Source organism: Elephas maximus, chromosome X (genome assembly GCF_024166365.1).
Source record: "Elephas maximus indicus isolate mEleMax1 chromosome X, mEleMax1 primary haplotype, whole genome shotgun sequence".
NCBI classification, from domain to species: Eukaryota; Metazoa; Chordata; class Mammalia; order Proboscidea; family Elephantidae; genus Elephas; species Elephas maximus.
Window position 1 is genome coordinate 75,398,029 of NC_064846.1, and position 16,555 is coordinate 75,414,583.

Genomic DNA, 16,555 nt, shown 5'->3' on the forward strand with positions numbered 1-16,555 from the left:
CTGGCGGTGGTGGTGATGTCATCCTAAACTAGAATGGTTCTCAGCCATGACCTTAGCTGTGTTTCCCAATGTAAGCTTCTCTGAATCCCATTTCTGAGCTGAGTTTTCCAGGATTCTCATGGTTTCTGAGTCACCTGAGATCCTTCCAATAATCTTCTATGCAGATACACTATCTAATTTGTTGCGGACACCATCCAGTGCAGAGGCTTCTAGCCTCCAATGTGGGAATCTCTTCTAAAATCCTGTTGTGGTGAAGTTACCCTGAGAGGGCAGGAGGGCAGGCCTACATTTTTTAAAATGGCTTCTGAATAAGTTGTGCATTTAAGCTGCCAGTGTTGCAGTATTTCATTTACAGTATTAACATCTATTAGGCAGTGGAGACTGGCTGAGGCATGGCAAGGGGCTCTGGCTTCCCACCTTCCTGCTCCTAGATAGGGGTGGTGGGTAAGATCTCATCTTTGGGTTCCACAATGCTCACATGGTCAAACAGGGGCTTCTTAGGGCCAATCTTACCACTTGGGATCCATAGCAGCATGATAGTCACTTTGAGGCCCAGCACATCCTGTCTGAGAGCAAATGGTGCACAGCCACATCACTGTAGTAGTTAATGGAGTCCCCACTGTGGATCACCAGGCCATCCACAAATTTCCTGGACTTAGTCCTCTGTTCTCAGAATTACCCAGACACCACAACCTTGCAGCCCCTGGCCCTACTGTCCACAATGACAGCAGCATAGCATAGCAGGCCCTCCGTACAACAAGCCCTCCTAGGAGTTTGTAACACAGAGACTCTGCCTGGGCAATGGCACACAGGCCTCTTGTGACCACCTTTTCAGTGTAAAGCTCTACACTGCCCTCCGGGATGTCAAGCCCCTTCTGAACTACAGAGGTCAATTCCCGGATCCGCTGGCCCTTCTCACCAAGAACATTCTTCATCGTGTTGGTTAGCATGATGATTCCTCTCCTGGTTGGTGTAACTCAAACTTCGACTCCATTGTAACCATCTTCAGCCAGCTCTGGAGTGAGAAACTCATTTGGTTCAGCTTTGAAGATGCCATCAGCAACAAACTTCCTCTTCTTGGAAATTTGAACTGCCGTCTTGCCACAGCACACTGCCAGAAGGAAAGGTTGTTACAATTCTTTTGTTATTCAGAATTTTTTCTGATGCTATCATTTTTGAATGCAGAAAATATGCCGTCAAGAAATAATTTAGCATATTATTTAACTATCCTTCTACTTAGAAGAGTAATGAAAGCAAAGATGGAAAATTCCAGTTGCTATTCTCTGACAAATAATACTTTTTACTTTAAGTTGAGCAATGGATTATTTTTCTATTTCTCTTTCTTCGTACTCAATGTGAGGACCAACTTCCATGTCCGTCATGCTCTAATTTTATATAAATGAATTTCTAGGCCATCTTTTTAAAGGTACATGTGGTTGTAGTTTCAAAACCATATTCTCAATCTGTCTGAATTAGATATTATGAATGATTGTCCTGTTTTACAGTTGAAGAACCTGAGATTCAGAGAAAACAGGTTGTTGACCCCAGATTATGTATCCTTGCTAGAAGCAGAGCTAAATTTGCAACCTGATGTTCTAATTCAATTTGTCTCAAACTTTAGCTTGCGTAGGAATCTCCTGGGCATCTTGTTAAAATACAGATTCTGATTCAGTAGGTCTGAAATGGAGTCTGAGAATCTGTATTTCTAACAGACTTCCAGTTGATAATGATGCTTCTGGTCTGAGGACAACATCTTGAATAGCAAGGGACTACATTAAACTTCTGTTCATAATATAATTCAGGAGAAAATTTTAGCTTATTTGCATAGGTCAGTGATTCATTCACTCACGTTTAATAAACACCTACTATGTTTGAAGTATTGTGATGTAAACATGAATATCATACAGCTCCTATCCTCTAAGAACTCATAGTCAAATAAAGAAGGCAAACTCCTCTACAAAAAACTACATATAAAAGACATGCTGCATTTGAGATAATCTTGAAGAGCACGCAGAATTTCTTTATTTTTATAATTCCAAGCACAGCACTTGTAAAGAATTCAAACAACGCCGGATACATACTATAAAAAGTGAGATACCCCCACCTCACTTCCATTCTCATTCTGCATGCATAATTACTTTTAATGAGTCAATGTGTACCTTCCAGACATAGAAAATTAACATAGAGATACAGTAATTTACAAAAACAAGATCATAGTCTAAATAGTATTGGTCTTTTTTTTCCCCCCTCATTCAACAAAGAACACACACACAGAGCCTACAATTTATTTTAATGGCTGCATAATTTTCCCAATAAGTATTACCATAATTTGTTTAACCATTCCACCACTGATGTGCCTTTGGTTTGCCTCCAATATTTTTTCTGGTTACAAATAGTGCTTTAAGGAACACACTTATTCATACGCACTTGTGCACATTCTGTATAATAGAGTCCTAGAACTGGAATTGTGGAGATTGAATAATATATGCAATTTTACTTTTGATAGGTAATGATAAATTAACCTCTAACAAGAGTTTAACAATTTAGACACCTTTCAGCAGTATATAATAGTGCCTTTTTCTCTACCTTCTTGCTATACTGCATACCATTATTGCTTTTCAATCTTGCCAATCTGTGGCATATTAATTAGCATGTAAATATTAAACTATAAATATATAATAAAGAAAACAATTAAATATTTATTTATATACTTATATATGCATATGTATATAATGTTATTTATATTTACATAAATATACATTACATATAAAGACAGGAAAGAAGGAAAAGACCAAAATAGATGTTAGAAGAGACTCTGAAAATTGCTCTTCGGCACAGAGTAGCTAAAGAAAACATAAGAAATGATGAAGTAAATGAGCTGAACAGAGAATTTCAAAGGGCGGCTGGAGAGGACAAGGTAAAATATTGAGTTGCATCACTGAAGGATTCTATGGGCAAAATATTGAATGATGCCAAAAACATCAAAAGAAGATGAATAGAATACACAAAGTCCTTGTACCAAAATAAGTTGGTGGATGTTCAAACTTTTCAGGAGGTAGCATATGATCAAGAACGACTGGTACTGAAGGAAGAAGTCCAAGCTGCACTGAAGGCATTAGTTAAAAATAAGACTCCAGGAACTGACAGAATATCAATTAAGATGTTCCTACAAACAGATGCAATTCTGGAACCTCTTACTCATCTATGTCAAGAAATTCGGAAGATAATTATCTGGTCAACCAAATAGAAGAGATCCCTATTTGTGCCCGTTCTAAGGAAAAGTGATGAAACGGAATGCAGAAATCACTGAACAATATCATTAATATCACATGCTAGCAAAAATTTGCTGAAGATCATTCAAAAATTACCGCAGCCATACATCAACAAGGAAGTGCCACAAGTTCAAGCCAGATTCAGAAAAGGACATGGAGTGAGGGATATCATTGCTGATATCAGATGGATCTTGTCCAAAAGCAGAGAATAGTAGCAAGATGTTTACCTGTGTTTTATAGACTACATGAAGGCATTCGGCTGTGTGGATCATAATAAATTGTGGATAACATTCCAAACAATGGGAATCCCATAACAATTATGCTCATGAGGAAACTGAACATGGATCAAAAGGTTATTGTTCAAACAGTACAAAGGGATACTGCTTGGTTTAAAGTCAGGAAAGGTGTGTGTCAGGGTTGTATTCTATCACCATACCTATTCAATCTGTATGCTGAGCAAATAATCAGAGAAGAACGGGGCATCAGGATTGGACGAAGACTCATTAACAACCTGCATTATGCAGATGACACAACCTTGCTTGCTGAAAGTGAAGAGGACCTGAAGCACTTACTAATGAAGATCAAAGACCACAGCCTTCAGTATGGATTACACCTCAACATAAAGAAAACAAAAATCCTCACAACTGGACCAAGGAGCAACATCATGATAAATGGAGAAAAGACTGAAGTTGTCAAGGATTTCATTTTACTTGGATCCACAATCAACACCCATGGAAGCAGCAGTCAAGAAAGAAAAAGATGCATTGCATTTGGTAAATCTGCTGCAAAGGACCTCTTTGAAGTGTTGAAGAGCAGAGATGTCACCCTGAAGACTAAGGTGCACCTGATCTGAGCCATGGTATTTCCAATTGCATCATATGCATGTGAAAGCTGGACAATGAATAAGGAAGACCGAGAAGAATTGACGCCTTTGAATTGTGGTGCTGGCGAAGAATATCGAATATACCATGGACTGCCAAAAGAATGAACAAATCTGTCTTAGAAGAAGTACAACCAGAATGCTCCTTAGAGGCAAGGATGGCGAGACTGCGTCTTTAAACTTTGGACATGTTGTTAGGAGGGATCAGGCCCTGGAGAAGGACATCATGCTTGGTAGAGTACAGGGTCAGCAGAAAAGAGGAAGACCCTCAACAAGGTGGATTGACACAGTGGCTGCAACAATGAGCTCAAGCACAACAATGATTGTAAGGATGGCTCAGGACTGGGCAGTGTTTCGTTCTGTTGTGCATAGGGTCTCTATGAGTCGGAAGAGACTCGAAGGCACCTAACAACAACAACAACAATGTAACAGGGTTGTATCTTTTCACCATACTTATTCAATCTGTATGTTGGACAAACAATCTGAAAAGCTGGACTATATGAAGAAGGACAGGACATCAGGACTGGAGGAGGACTTATTAGAAATCTGTGATATGCTGATGACATAACCTTAATTGCAGAAAATGAAGAAGACTTGAAGCACTTATGATGAAGGTCAAAGAAGACAGTCTTCAGCATGGATTACAGCTGAATGTGAAGAAAATGAAAATTCTCACGATGGACCAATAAAAAACATCATGATAAATGGAGAAAAAATTGAAATTGCCAATCGTTTAATTCTACTTGGATCAACAATCAATGTCCATGCAAACAGAAGTCAAGAAATCAAATGATGTATTGCAGTAGTTTGGTGCAAAAGATCCCTTTCAACTTTTCAAAAGTAAAAACACTTGAATTACTAAGGTATGCCTAACCGAAGTCATGGCATTTTCAATAGCCTCATATGCGTGGGAAAGCCATGTAGGCAGATTTTTAATAAGTTTTCATCATCAAGTTTGAAAAATGAAAAGTGAGATAGATGGAAGGGAGGATTTGATGGCGTAATGTGGGACAAGGGATGAGAATCAGAGTCATTTTCTTTGGTAGGAGGTCTAGAAACCATGACACACCTAAAACAGGAATCAGCTGCCTTCCCACACTGATACTGACTTAATGATATTTCCTGGGTATAATTACGAATAACCTGTAGGTGGGCTGCTACATCCACTGGTTTCTCTACTCTAACATGAGTCTCAAAAGGTCTCTATCTGACATTGCTTATCATTCACCCAATATTCATTTTCCATCTCTCTGAGCTGATTAAAACATATTGTTTCGTAGTTTCTTTGGGAACAGCTCATTTAAAAATTTAGTTTAATATGGTCAGACCATTACTCAAAGAAAATTTGACATCAATAGAATTCATCATTTTTTTTCTTTATAGGAAAACTGTTAAATTGTTCTGTTTTGAGCAGGTTAATTGACTCAACAGTACATAACAACAATTTTTTTTTTTGGAAATTAGTTGATCTGACACTCCTTGGAAACTCTATGGGGCAGTTCTAGTCTGTCCTATAGGGTTGCTATGAGTCGGAATCGACTCGACGGCACTGGGTTTGGGTTTTGGGTGAGTGTAGTTAATTATTTTGAGTCCACTTGATTTTGTTTGACTTCCATTTGACCAACTTATTTGTTTTATTCATCTCCATGTTTCCTATTATATGGAAAATTCCTGCTTTGTGCTCTTACTTTACTGCTTACATGGAAATAACAATTATAGAAATATCATTGCATTTGACACAATTGTTATTTTTACATTGTGCAGGCCATGACTAAGACCCCTAGTATCTCTTAGAGGTGATCTTCCTTATTATTCAAAAGTCTTGCTTACTTACTTGCAATTGTGCTTTCACAAATCTCTTTTAGCATCAGAGTTGAGAACATAGTCTGCCTTCAGTTCTTCTCATTATCTGCTGCCTGAGGCCGTGGATACTCATACCAGTGATGGCCCACATAAGAAAAAAAAAATTTTTTTTTTTTTTTAAATAAGAAAGCTTGCTGAAATGTGGGTTTGCTGAGTTTTTCTCCTAAAAAGTATTGCTTTTTTAACTCCCTGTACTTGATAACTATTTCTTGCCTATCTCTCTGGCAGGTACTTGATGTTGGTAACTCAACTGTTGCTCCAGGATGCTAGGCCAGGACTCTAAATATGGTGCCCTGAAGCTGTATCCTCTATGACATAATTTCTCTAGCAGGGGAGCAGCATGGTGTAAGGAAGTTTTGAGTAATTATGTTGCTCTGGCAGCAATATTCAAAATGGATTAGTGAATGTCTGCTGTTAGTTACCATGGAGTCAATTCTGTCTCATGGTCGACCTCATGTGTGCAGAGTAGAACTGTGCTCCATAGGGCTTTCAAGGTTTCATAAGCAGATCACTAGGCCTGTCTTTTGAGGTGTCTTTGGGTGGGTTCGAACCACCAACCTTTAGGCTAGTACTCCAACGCTTAACTATTTGTGCTACTCAGGCACCTTGAATGTCTGTACCAAGTAACTAAGTTAGAACACTATTGCCCAGATGGTAAGGGCACAGGCTAGGCTTATAAAACAGACAGGAAAAGGGAAAGGTTGAGAGCTTATAATAACAGCAAATATATTTAAAGCCAAGGAATTTGTAGGAGAGCCTCATTTAACTGCTATTTAACCACCACAACAACCCTATGATGTAAATAACATTTATTTCCATTTTACAGCTAAAGAAACCAAAGTTCGGAGACTTGAACTGATTTTCCCAGCTGGCTAATGGTGGACCCCAGATTAAACCTCAGACTCCAGAGGCTAGAATCCTAATATCTATATAACACTACAAAAAACAAACCTGTTGCCATGGAATCAATTCCCAATCATGGCGACCCCAAGTATAACAGATTAAAACTGCTTCATATGGTTTTCTTGGCTGTAATCTTTACAGAAGTAGATTGCCAAGCCTTTCTTCTGTGGTACAATTGAGTGGGTTTGAACTGCCAACCTTTATGTTTAGTAATCAAGTGCAAATCATTTGTGCTACCCTGGGACCTACTGCCTGCTAAAAATAGAAGAGGAAAAGCAAAGACGCAAGTGTACATGGAAGCCCTGCATTCCTTTGACTTTATCTCTCCCATGAAGTATCAAGTATTTCTGATTCTCTAGCCATCTAGCTAAAACCTAGAAAATCAAACTCAGAAATATAATAATAATAACAAATTGACTTGACCACCACCATGCAACACCTGTGTGACCTTGGACACATTACTCAATTGTCTGTGCCTTGTTTTCCCCATCTATAAAATGGGAACAATAACAGTATCCAACTCCAGAGTGTTGTTTTAAAAATTAAAGATAAAATGAAATTAAAACATATAAATTACATCATATAGCACATATGGCCAATGTTTAAAAAGTTAGCTATAATTATTATTATTTTAAATATCAATTATTTTGGCAATAATATGAAAGAGTTATGAAGTTTCTATAATTGCTATGGATTTACTTGTACAAAAAACAAAACAAAAAGTGCAGTGTTAAAAGAGCTGTGGAATACAGAACCTAATATAAACATTGGATAACAAAAACACTGACTGTACTATTTAATCCTTCTACTTAAGCCACCCGAGGATATCACAGCTTCAAAGGATCCATTTAAAAGTCAATGTCCTGTTCTGTGCCATAAACACATTTTCTAAGTTCCCTGTGAATTCCCCAAATTATCTTTTTGCTACTCAGAGTTTCTAAATAATAGGGTATCTATTTTTTTTTATATAACAAGTCTAGGCAGACCACTTTCTAAAAATACTGGCAGAATCCTTCTGAAATTTTAGCGTGCCTCAAAGTCTTAGGACTATCTATTTTATAGTCCACTACTTTATAAAATTTGAGCTCCCTGAAAATTTCTATAGCCATATAGAGAAAATAGATTTCTTTTTCTTTTTTGTTTAAGCATTCACTTTTTCTGAGCAATCTCTGGTGTTTTGCTAGGATTTTTATAAAGAACTATGTTCCTGAGGAATATAGCTCTCAGTTGTCAGTGCTGTCCCTTTGTTAAATAAATGTGTGTTCATTAGTTGACACTGATTTTCAAAAGAAAATCCAGCAGCACATCCTTTCCAGATAAGTGAAGCAACATATTCTATCAGGTCAGTGTTCAAACACTGCACAAACAGGAGTTGAAACTGAAATAGTCTTTGAACATTTTAAATATCTGTCTACGGCAGCTATTCTTAATGCTAGACTGTCTTTATTCATCTAAGTGCAAATACAAGCTAGAATTTGCCACATCTTATTATTTTTGCTTTCCTGAATAGCTGTGGTAACATTCATTCAATGAAAAGGGTACATCAAAAATATTAGTACTTGATTGTCTGGAGACAAATGCAAAAGGAGATATGATTAAACATTATGAACTCATGAAAGATAGTAATAGGGAGAATTCAAACATATTGACCAAGCCCTGGTGTGTTAATAAATTGGAGTATCTACAGAAATTAAGACAGATCCCGTTTCTATTTAAGAGAGAAAAAGAATGAGGATATATATACATATATAAGTTGCCGTCGAATCCGCTCTGACTCACGGCTACCCTATGGACAACAGAACAAAGTGTTGCCCAGTTCTGTGCCATTTTTCAGATCACTGACGTGTATGAGTCCCTTGATGTAGCCATTACATACTGCCTTCCAATCTAGGGGGCTCATCTTCTAGCACTATATTCGACAATATTCTGTTGTGATTCATAGGGTTTTCATTGGCTAATTTTCAGAAGTAGATTACCAGGGCTTTTTTTTTTTTTTTATTCCTAGTCTGTCTTAGTCTGGAAGCTCCATTGAAACCTTATCCACTGTGGGCTACTCTGCTGGTATTTGAAACAATGGTGGCATAACTTGCAGCTTCACAGCCACACACATACCACCGCAGTATGATAAACCGACGGATGGGCGGTGGAGTTAAAATATCTATATATCTAACTACATATACATATATATTTATATAAAACCAAACCAAACCCACTGCCATTGAGTCAATTGTGACTCATAGTGACCCGCTAGGGTTTCCAAGGTTGTAAATCTCTACGGAATTAGACTGTCACATCTTTCTCCCTTGGAGCTGTTGGTGGTTTCAAACTGCTGACCTTTCAGTTAGCAGTCAATCTCTTTAGCCACTGTGCCACCAGGGCTCTCTCTCTCTCTATGCATATATATATATATATATATATATATATACGTGTGTGTGTATGTATGCACACACACACACACACACACGCACTTGTATTACAACTTAGGTTTTAAAAGGATTTTAACATCTATAACTGATCTATATTCTCAAACCTAATTTTTTTTTTAACTGATCTATATTCTCAAACCTACTGTGTAGGCCCTGAAAAGGAAGGGATTGATTAGAGAAAATTATTTCTTTTAAATAAAGGCATCTAATTCTTTTCCGGAAACCCTGGTGGTGTAGTGGTTAAGTGCTACAGCTGCTAACTAAAGGGTCAGCAGTTCAAATCCGCCAGGTGCTCCTTGTAATCTCTATGGGGCAGTTATACTCTGTCCTATACGGTCGCTATGAGTCGGAATCGACTTGATGGCACTGGGTTTGTTTTTTTTGTTTGTTTAAAATAGATAGCATTTATATAGCTCCTACTACATTTTTTTTTTTTTTTTTTACATACCATGTTGTTGTTAGATGCTGTCGAGTTGGTTCTGACTCATAGCAACCCTGTGTACAACAGAACAAAGCACTGCTGGGTCCTGTGCCATCCTGACAATAGTTACTACGCTTGAGTCCATTCTTGCAGCCACTGTGTCAGTCCATCTCGTTGAGGGTCTTCCTCTTTTTCGCTGACCCGCTACCTTACCAAGCATGATGTCCTTCTTCGGCTTCCATGTCCAAAGTATGTGAGACGAAGTCTCACCATCCTCACTTCCAAGGAGCATTCTTGTTGTACTTCTTCTAAGACAGGTTTGTTCATTCTTTTGGCACGCCATGGTATATTCAATATTCTTTTCTAACACTGTAATTCAAAAGCATTCATAATTCATAATTCAAAGGAACTTTGTACCATACACTGTTCTAAGTGCTCATTTAGTCCTCACAGTAGCCTTATAAACTAGGTACTATTATCATCCCCTTTCATAAATGTGTAAACTGAGGTACAGAGCATTTGAGTGTTTTCCCCCATATTTACACAGCTGATGAGAATGAAGAACTGGCTTTTTAGGTTAGTCTTTTGAGTAAATATTGAGTCTTTCAGGAGTGTGCCCAACTTACAATGTCAGCATCTGCATGTTGGGAAAAGTTTGGGTGTTCTCGCTGCGATGGTGCTGGCGGTACTTGTATGTGCACAATGTCTTCCAGGTTTTTACTGGTGTTTAATGGGGTGTGGTTGGTTTGGTTTTGTTCCTGGATATCAGGATATCAACAGCTGCTCAAGTGAATAGAAGATGTGTCTGAAAATCTGTTCTGCTGCAGCTCCCAGTCAGGTTTGTTCTGGCACTGGTACTTCCAGCTGATGTTTTAACCATGTGCCATTTATGATGCCTTTGGGTTCCCAACTCTATACCTTCTCCATAACCTTTCAATATCAGGAAAGCTAGAGGAAAGTCTATTGCCCCACTTTACCCACTAGCAAGATATTCACCTCAAAGCCTCTACATGGGGAGACTTTACTTACTGAGCAACTTCTTGCTGGTTTTGGGAGACCAGGATGTTTAAAGGCAACACCCCAGTTTTCTTTCATAGCTTTCTTTAGGACCATGAAAAACCTAAAAACCCTTGCATTCCTACTTTGTCTCCATTGGAAAATTGGGGTGATCTTTTTACCCTCTTGTCTTTACCTTTCTAAACTCTTATCCAAAGATCTCCTTCAGTGTCTTAGTCATCTAGTGCTGCTATAATAGAAATACCACAAGTGGATGTCTTTAACAAAGTGAAAATTATTCCCTCACAGTCTAGTAGGCTAGAAGTCCAACTTCAGGGTGCCAGCTCCAAGGCTCTAGGGGAAGGTCTTTGTCATCAGTCTTCCCCTTGTCTAGGAGCTTCTGACATGCAGGGACCCTGGGTCAAAAAGATGCCCTCCGTTCCTGGCACTGCTTTCTTGGTGGTAGGAGGTCTCCCACGTCTCTCTGCTTGCGTCTCTCTTTTATATCTCAAAAGAGACTGGCCCAAGACACAGCCTAATCTTGTGGATTGAGTCCTGCCTCATTAACATATCTGCCTCTAATCCTATCACATTAACATCATAGAGATAGGATTTACAACACATAGGAAAATCATATCAGATGACAAAATGGTGGATAATCACACAATACTGGGAATCATGGCATAGCCAAGTTGACAGATATTTTGGGGGACACAATTCGATCCATGACATTCAGAAACTATAAAAAAATAAGTCCAAACCAGTTGCCAATTGAGTAAATTCTGAATCATGATGACCTCTTGTGTGTCAGAGAAGAAACTGCTCCACAGGGTTTTCAATGATTGATTTTTTGGAAGTAGATGGCTAGACCTTTCTTTCAAGGTGCCTCTGGGTGAACTCAAACTTCCAACATTTGGTTGGTAGCTGAGCACATTAACCGTTTACACCACACAGGTACTCCCCAGAAATTACAGGTGCTATCTAATTTTTTTTTTACATCCTCTCCCTCTCTGTGATGACATTCTTAGATACCATATTTTATTTCTTCTCAAGGTTGCATTTAAACTTTTCCTTTCCAATGGCAATGATGATATGAAAAAATGGATTACTGGAAAAGAAAATACATTGTAAGCTATTTCAAGTAATATTATCCACATGAAATTTGTATATAACACTTAACTGTTAATATTTTATATAATACCAAAATTAAAAAAAAATTGGTTACCTCATCAGGTTGTGAGGTGGTGAGCTAGAGATGAATTGAGAGAGGGAAAAAACTATTAATTCTTTATAAAGATGTAGTTTGGCTTGTTACAAGAATCATGTGTTAATTTTGCATGTTTTGAGCTTATAATATTTTTATTGTAGTAAAATATACAACTTAAAAGGTGTCATTTTAACCATACTTAGTGTACAACTCAGTGGCATTAATTATATTCACAATGTTGTGCAACCATCACCACTATTCCCGAAAATTTTCATCACCCCAAACAGAAACTCTGTAAGAATTAAGCATTACCTCACCATTCCCCCTACCCCGAAACCAAAAAAAGAAACCCAAACCCTTTGCCATTGAGTTAATTCTGAATCACAGCCCCTGGTAATCTCTAATCTATTTTCTGCATCTATGAATTTGACTATCCTAGATACTACATGAAGTAGAATCATCGAATATTTATCCTTTTGTTTCTGGTTTATACACAATGGCTTCAAGGTTCATCCATGTTGTAGCACGTATTAGAACGTCATCCTTTTTATGGCTGAATAAGTTTCCATTGTTTGTATATACCATATCTTGTTTGTCCATTCCTGTGTTGATGGACACTTGAATGGTTTCCATGGGTGGGCTATTGTGAATAATACTGCATTGAAGATTGGCATACAAGTGTCTGTTTAAATCCGTGTTTTCAGGGCTTTGGATATTTGTCTAGCAGTGGAACTGTTGGGCCATATGGTGCTTCGATATGTTACTTTTTGAGGAACCACCAGACTATTTACTACAGCAGCTGCATCATTTGCATTTCTACTAGTAACGTGCAAGGATTCCTTTTTCTCTGTATTCTCAGAACACTTGTTCTTACTTTCTTTTTCTTATTTATTTTTCTTTTTTTCAATTAATGTTGTTATACCCCATTCTAGTATGCACAATACAATTCCAAAGAAAGGTATTCCAGTGAAATGTGTAAATTATTGAATGATATCGTTAATATCACAAGCAAGTAAAATCATGCTGAAGATAATTAAAAAGCAGTTGCAGCAGTACATATACAGGGAACTGCCAGATATTCAAACAGGATTCAGAAGAGGACGAGTAATGAGGGCTAACACTGCCGGTGTCAGATGCATCTTGGCTAAAAACAGAATACTAGAAAGATATTTACCTGTGTTTTATTTACTATGCAAAGGCATTTGACTGTGTGCATCATAAAAAATTATGGGTAACACCGTGAAGAATAGCAATTTTTAGAACACTTAATTGGGCTCATGTAAAGCCTGTAAATAGACCAAGAGGCATTTGTTCCAATAGAACCAGGTTTAAAATCAGGGGAAAGGTATGCATCAGGGTTTTATCCTTTCACCATACTTATTCAATCTGCTGAGCAAATAATCTGAGAAGCTGGACTATATGAAGAACAGGGCCTCAAGATTGGAGAAAGACTCATTACCAATCTGTGATGTGCAGATGACACAACCTTGCTTGCTGAAACTGAAGAAGACTTGAAGCACTTACTGATAAAGATCAAAGACTACAGCCTTCAGTATGGATTATACCTCAGCATAAAACAAAAATCCTCACAACTGGACCAATAAGCAACATCATGATAAACGGAGAAAAAATTGAAGTTATCAAGGATTTCATTTTACTTGGATCCGCTATCAATGCCCATGGAAGCAACAGTCAAGAAATCAAACAATGTATTGCATTGGACAAGTTTGCTTCAAAAGAACTCTTTAAAGTGTTAAAAAGCAAAGATGTCACCTTGAGGACTAAAATGTGCCTGACCCAAGCCGTGGTATTTTCAATCACCTCGTATGCATTTGAAGGCTGGACAATGAATAAGGAAAACTGAAGAAAAAAATTGATGCCTTTGAATTATGGTGTTGGAAAAGAATATTGACTATATCATGGATTTCCAGAAGAATGGGCAAATCTGTCTTGGAAGTACAGCCAGAATGCTCCTTAGGTGGTGAGACTTTGTCTCCTGTACTTTGGGAATGGTATCAGGAGGGGTCAATCCCCAGACAAGACCATCATGCTTGGTAAAGAAGAGGGTCAGGGAGAAAGAGGAAAACCTTCAATGATATAGATTGACATAATGGTTGCAATAGTGGGCTCAAACCAGGGATGGAGTATCCAATAGGCAAGGTAAGCATGGTGCTTACTTTGCTTTCCAGATGACCTGTAGTGAGCAATTTCACATTTTTTCACCACATCAAGGACTGTGCTTCCAGGCATGGCTGACATTTGTCTCTATCCCAACTCCAAAGTACCATCCTACAGAATCAAAGCCTCTTTTCAAATTTATAATCCATGACAGGGGCGGATGACCCAGTAAGCAAGGTAAGCACGAGATTGCTTGTGCTTACTAATTTGTAGTGAACAATTTCACATGAGTTTCACCACATCTTTCATTGTTTACTACAGATCATCTGGTAAGCAAGATAAGCACCATGCTTCTTGGAAACTCTATGGGGGCAGTTCTACTCTGTCCTATAGGGCGGCTATGAGTCAGAATTGACTTGACTGGCAGTGGGTTTGTTTGCTAATGGGTGCCTTGCCTATTGGATAATCCACCCCTGGCTCAAACATAGCAAAGATTATGAGGATGGCAAATGACTGGGCAGTTTTTAGTTCTGTTGTACGTAGGGTCACTATGACTCTGACTCAGAACTGACTGCGGGGCGCCTAATAACAACAGAATGTGCAAAGTGGTATATCATTGTGGTTTTGATTTGCATTTCCTTAATGAGTATTGATGTTGACCATTGTTTCATGTGCTTATTGATTATTTGATTTTTTGTTTTGTTTTGGAGAAATGTATAACCAAAATTTTTTTTCTCTATTTTTAAATTGGATTATTTGTCTTTATGTTGTTGAGTTGCAGGACTGCTTTAAATATTCTGGAAATTAAACCATTTTCAGTATGTGACTGCAAATATTTTCTCCCATTCTGGTGGTTATCTTTTGATGTTCCTAGTACTGTCCTTTCGAGCATAAAATTTTTAATTTTGATGAAGTAAAATTTATCTATTTTTTGTTTTGTTTTGTTGATTTTGCCTTTGGTGACATATGTAAGAAAACATTGCAAAATTCAAGTTCACAAAGTATGAACCCTATGACATTTTTCTAATATTTTTATAGGTGAAGTTCTTATGTTTAAGTAATTGATCCATTTTGAGTTAATTTTTGGATATGGTTTGAGGTATGGGTCGAACTTCATTCTTCTGCGGGTATAAATCCAGTTGTCTTAGCAATATTTATTGAAGAAACTATTCTTTCTCCATTGAATGGATTAGGCACCCTTGTTGAAAATCAATTGGTTAAAGTTATGTGGGTTTATTTCTGAATTCTCAATTCTATTCCATTGGTTTACATGTCTATTCTTACACCAGTACCAAACTGGTTTTGATTAGCAAGTTTTCAAATTGGAAAGTGTGAGTCCTCCAACATTATTTTTCTTTTTCAAGATTGTTTTCATTATCCAGCACCCCTTGTAATTCCATATGAATTTGAGGATTGATTTTTTTTTTTCATTTCTGCAAAAAAGCTCTTTGAATTTTGATAGGGATTGTGTTGAATCTGTACATCACTTTGGGCAGCTAACATCTTAACAACATTGTCTTCCAATCCAGAAACACTGGATGTCTTCCCACATATTTAGGGCTTCTTTTGTAGTTCTCAGTGCCCAAGTCTTTCATCTCCCTGGTTAAATTTATTACTAGGTGTTCTATTCCTTTAGATGCTATTGTAAATGGAATGAGGTCCCTTAGTGGCACAAATGGTTTGTGCTCAACTACTAACCTAGTGGCATAGTGGTTAAGTGCTATGGCTGCTAACCAAAAGGTTGGCAGTTCAAATCCACCAGGTGCTCCTTGGAAACCCTATAGGGCAATTCTACTGAGTTATAGGGTCACTGTGAGTTGGAATCGACTTGATAGCAATGGGTTTCGGTTTGGATTTGACTAACCTAAAGGTTGGCAGTTTAAACCCACCCAGTGGCATTAGGAAGAAAGGCTTGGAAATCTGCTACTACAAAGATTACAGCCAATAAAACCCTATGCAGTAATTCTACTCTAATACATGAGCTTGCCACTTGTTGGAATTGACTCAGTGGCAAAGGGTTTGGTTTTTGATTTTGGTAAATGTAATTGCTTTCTTCATTTCCTTTTTGGATTGTTCATTGCTGGTATATGGAAACAATTGATTTTTGAGCGTCTTTCTTGTACACTGCTAATTTACAAAAATTTTTATTAGCTTTTGTAGCTTTCTTCAAGATTCTTTGGAATTTTCTATATGTAGGAGCCCTGGTAGTGCAGTGGTTAAAAACTCAGCTGCTAACCAAAAAGTCAGCAGTTCAAATCCACCAGCCACTTCTTGGAAGCCCTATGGGGAAGTTGCACTCTGTCATACAGGGTCACTATGAGTGGAAATCGACTCAACTGCAACTCATTTAGAATCATGAAATCTGCAAATACAGATACTTTTACTCCTTTCTTTCCATTTGGATATCTTTTTTTTTTTTTTTTTGTCTAATTGCAGTGAATAAAACTTTCAGTACAATGTTGAATAGCA

General features: G+C 37.8%; 1 pseudogene; it reads right to left on the bottom strand.

The window, feature by feature from the left end:
* Positions 1 to 367: 367 nt before the first annotated feature.
* On the bottom strand, positions 368 to 14,218 carry LOC126068727 (40S ribosomal protein S3-like; annotated as a pseudogene).
* Positions 14,219 to 16,555: the final 2,337 nt, after the last annotated feature.